General features: G+C 36.7%; 1 long non-coding RNA gene across 1 annotated transcript; it reads left to right on the top strand.

Moving 5' to 3' along the window:
* Positions 1-1,600: 1,600 nt before the first annotated feature.
* LOC132797996 (uncharacterized) lies at positions 1,601-4,490 on the top strand. The gene is made up of 3 exons (XR_009633856.1): positions 1,601-1,698; positions 1,763-2,442; positions 2,619-4,490. It is a non-coding gene; the product is annotated as an uncharacterized LOC132797996 (long non-coding RNA).
* The last annotated feature ends 202 nt before the right edge of the window (positions 4,491-4,692 follow it).

Consider the following 4,692-nt stretch of genomic DNA (forward strand, 5'->3'; position numbering starts at 1 on the left):
GCGAGGTGGAGGCAGATCTCGGGCTAGAAAGTATGACTGACGCCACCCTGAACCTCAGCTTGACGGACGCGACGGAGGAGTTGGGGAGGAACCGTCCATGCTGACGGCCCCGCAAGCTTGCAGACCTTTAATGAGTGTGCTGCAGCTCAACCTCCACAAATATAAAACGGCTTCAGCGGAGCTGCTCCTCTCGCTAAAGGAGGGTCCGCCTACGTGGCTTTGGACCACGAACCGTGGATAGCGTCGGGCAACACGGTTGCAGGGCTGAAGTCACCCAACTACAATCTTTACGTGGTGACATTGGTAAGTAGATCGAAAACTGCCATCCTGGATGGAAGGAGTTAAATGCTCATCTACTACTTAATTTTAGCACTGACGATCTAACCGTGCTGGTGTTGGAGAGCTGTGATGGATGTTTGCTCCTAGCATCCTGCTAAATAGCCCACGACAAACCTGCTCAACCAGAAGAGGTACGGAGATTGGTGGACATGGTCTGCTCCTCCAACAAGCAACACATAATCGGCACTTACGGTACGAGCGCTCTTGGACCAGCATTCCAGTTGGTCAAGTAAAGATACCTCACATAGGTTAGGTTAGGTAGGACCGGCTGCCCCTGCTCGGGGCAAAGCATACCCCAGTGGAGGTCCGTAGCTGTACCTGTGAAACGTATCTTCGTCTCAGAAGTCGCACAGTATGGATGCATTTTTGGCAAAAGCCTGCAGCATCCTGGGTGATAGCCGTGAAACGTCACGAAGATCGTTGTGAAAGTTTTCGTGTTGCTCTCTGAGCGAATTCGCTTCGCCTCGCCACTTTAGTTAAGTTAGGCTTAGAATGTAACTTAAGCAGCAGTTACAGCGTGTCGTCATACTCGTCTTCGTTTTTGTTTCTCCTTCTGGAGTCCCGGATGTTCTCTTGTTTGATTACTATCGTACTAAGGCTCCAGCAGTATACACGAATAAAGGATGCGGACATGATGAAAGCGAGAAATCTGCCGCTGGGTGCTTTCGGTTTCCGTTAGGAAGGGTTCTAACGAAATGTTGTACAAAGTTGTACAGAAAGTTATCTTGGCAATTGAACTTAATCAATTTTCCTCGCTCTGCAGTTGCAAATAACTTCTATATTGATCCAACTTAATAAAATTTCCAATAAGTTTGAGAGTTAGAACTTCTTTATTGAAAATCCAAACTTTAACTGATTTTGCAAAGCTAAGAATCTAGCTGTGAGTTATCGGCAGCGACGCTTTTTCGCATTGTCGTTGGTGGATGCTTAGATTATTGAAGTCTAATATTCGGCATTTTAACTGGTCACAGTTTGTCGGCTGATTATGCAGTAAGGCTGAGTCAAGGAAATACTGGAGGATCTCCTCATTGAATGTCTGGCATTATTCCGACTCGGTTTGAACTATCAAGAATTACCAAAAGTGTCGTTTCAAGATATTCCTCTACGATGCTGCTGACTTTTGTCAAAAATGCATCTCTACTGTGCGATTTCTACAGACCTTCATTGGTTGATGCTCCGCCTCTGCTGCCGGTTTATTCTACCTACCTATCTAAATAAATAAAATGAACTAAGTAGTCATTTGAAATTAATTCTACTCTATTGAATCTCATTGCTTGAGATTGTGTATACAAATATTTTAAAGAAATCTACTTTTTAGGAGAATGTCTTTGCCTATTGTCGAACCAGATGACTCCGATGGTAAAAATAAAATATTTTGCGTGTTTTTAAAAAAAAAATAATTTTTAATTTCAAATAATTTTAGCTATCAAGACTCAATCACAATTAACTTATTCCATATATGATAAAAGGAATTAGAAAACTTAGTTACTTTTGTTCAGCAAATGACTATTTTGTACTCACTAGACCATCGTGATTGGAATGAAGAAACAGTTAATGTAATAAGACTTTGGTTTTAAATCCCAGCAAAATAGTGCTAACTATTTTTATGACTCCAATATTATAACTGCTTGTCTGGGCTTTCCAGTTGCGCCTATTCTTGATATAAGTTACTTCATACGCTCGCCGAACCAAATACTTAAAATTGACACATTCTATGACTACGTCAACTTTGGAACAATACATAACGATGTCGATGGATGTTTGTTACGAATTTTAGAGCTAGCTTATGCACCAGTATTCCGAAATTACTCGGAGTGGGATGACAATATTAAGCAACGTTTTTGTAAATCACTAGATAAATTTTTAGTGTATTTAACTGGAATGCATTTTAGGATGTCCGGTATGACTGTGTTATATATACCTTATATTGTAAGACAAATTGTGCATGAAAATGTATCATATGATCCAGAATTTGTGAAAAATTTAGAGTCAACTGCCGTTTTTGGGCGACACAAATACGTTATCTTCTAAATGATAAAAATTTAATGGTTTCTAACGATTTTGTAGTACTCGAGGACGAGTACGAATTTTGGCTATATCGATGTAAGTATTCATTTAGACAACGATTTTATTAATTTGTAAAATTTTTATATATTATTATTTCTTGAAAAACTGCCACTCCTGATATATATTACAAAACATACAAAATAACATATAACATATATAACATATTATATATAACATATTTAATGTAAAGCCCTTAACCCTTTTTCCCACAGTTGAAGTTTTGCAGGCTTTGAATACGCAATTAAACCAAATTGATGTACAGAGCATAATACGAATTTTACGTAATTCGCATTCTGTCTATATTAAACAAATCGATGAACTTATGTACGAGTCCACCTACGAAATGAATAGGGCAATGTCTAATATTAAATATCTGCATTTGTTAATGAACGCTTGTGAAGAAATTAATCGAACTGAAAGTACTGCAATCTTAACGCAACTATTACCCCGACTTATTAATCTCATTCAATTCATTTCGGTAAATTCAGATCATTACAATACCCGTGATTTAATTACCGGTCTATTTAGAGATTTAAGTAATCGAATAATACGGTTTTGTACAGATATGGTTAAGCTGGATAAAATCCTTTCTGGTAGTTCCCGATTTGGTATGAAAATATGTAATTTGTCTCTCAACTGTTGTCTGACCTACAAAGGAATTTATAGCATTATGACAAAAGAAAATTCAACATATGATCGAAAGTTAGTTTGGAATCTGGATAATGCAATGATTTTTAATCACGTTGATGCATTCATGGAACGCCTGAATGATGTTATAGATATATGCCAGTCAATGATAGTTTTTGGTCGTTTAGATGAAGGCGAAAGTATTCCAAAACCACAATTTTGTGGAACCTCTGGACCAGATTTTGAAAAACTACTGAGGCCGTAGAAACCCAGTTTCTCTCTATTTTATTTGCGCTTAATTCAGATTCAAAAGACCTAATATTAAATGTCCATAAGAACGATTGGTATGAAGAAGTTCTTAAATATCGTCGTACAGTTCAGAGCTTGGATGAAACTGTTCAGCGCTTAATATCTAATGTTTTTCTGCACGTTTGTAATGTAGAAGAAGCAATTGAATCGTTGAATGTAATGCTCTTTTATTCATATCGCAGTTCGATTAGGAAGTCGTATTTACGTCAAGTATCAGAGGTGTGGTTATTGCTTTGTAATGAAATCGATACAACATCTATTTTTTGATGGATCGAAGTAAATTTCGTGAAATTTGGATTCCATATTATGCGTCAAGAGCTATTAGCTATCAGATTAATATAGAGCGGCTTACATGGCTTCATAATCGCCTAAATTCTTCTGAGTGGCTACCATATGTATCGGAGGCTTTCATAGTGTTAAATAAATTTGAAACTGTAAGAAAAGAATTTGATAAAGAGATGCACAAGTCTTATGAAGAATGGCAAAAGAATTGTTGTAGTACCATACTAGTTCAGAAGCTCGACAAGTTTTTGCTTGCACGTAGTAAAAAAAAAAGGTCTACTTGAGTGCAATATCGATCCGAGTATTTTAAGCATTTGCGAGCATGCTCAGCACTTTTCCCGGCTGGGATTTTCAGTTCTAGGATCAGTGCGTAAAATCTATGAAAAACAAGAATCTCTTCGCTTCGTCTATAATAGCGTTTTGGAAGTTTGCTTGAACTATAATCATATTCTTTCAGCACTATCAGAGCAGGAGAGAAAGTTCTTTCGATCATTAATACAGGCTTGTGATAGAAAAATTGCTCCGGGAGTTTTTAAATTAAGTTATGGTGGCGACTTAAGCGATGCCTATATTGCTGATTGTGCAAAACATACCAATATGCTTCAAGAAACAATGGATCTGTATAAACGTGCCAACAGAAATATAGCAAGAACATGCGAAAAAATTTGCAATACTCCAATTTTGAAGTTTACGTTTTCAGGTGCTGTTCCCATTTCAGTTTTGATGGTCAATTATCAATTATATTCGAAGTGTTCGTCATACACTTCGTGGTTACTATAATACCATCACGGATTTACTTTTGCTGTTTTCATGAAATTCCAACCAGTAATCGAAGATGTAAGTAATTATAATTTATTTTTAAACGAAAATTATGCTTTAATTGCTCTTATACGAATAATTTTATTAAAAGGTGTTAAAATGGTGTTCGTATTTCTCGTGAACATAAATGGAAAATTAACGTCTTTAAACTATCGCCCAAAGGGTTTAAATTAATTCTTGGATTTTAAATAGTTTTTAATGAAAGTTAAATAAATTAAATTACTTTCTAGCAAAATACGCATAACCCAC

This window comes from Drosophila nasuta, unplaced genomic scaffold (assembly GCF_023558535.2).
Source record: "Drosophila nasuta strain 15112-1781.00 unplaced genomic scaffold, ASM2355853v1 ctg52_pilon, whole genome shotgun sequence".
Taxonomy (NCBI): Eukaryota; Metazoa; Arthropoda; class Insecta; order Diptera; family Drosophilidae; genus Drosophila; species Drosophila nasuta.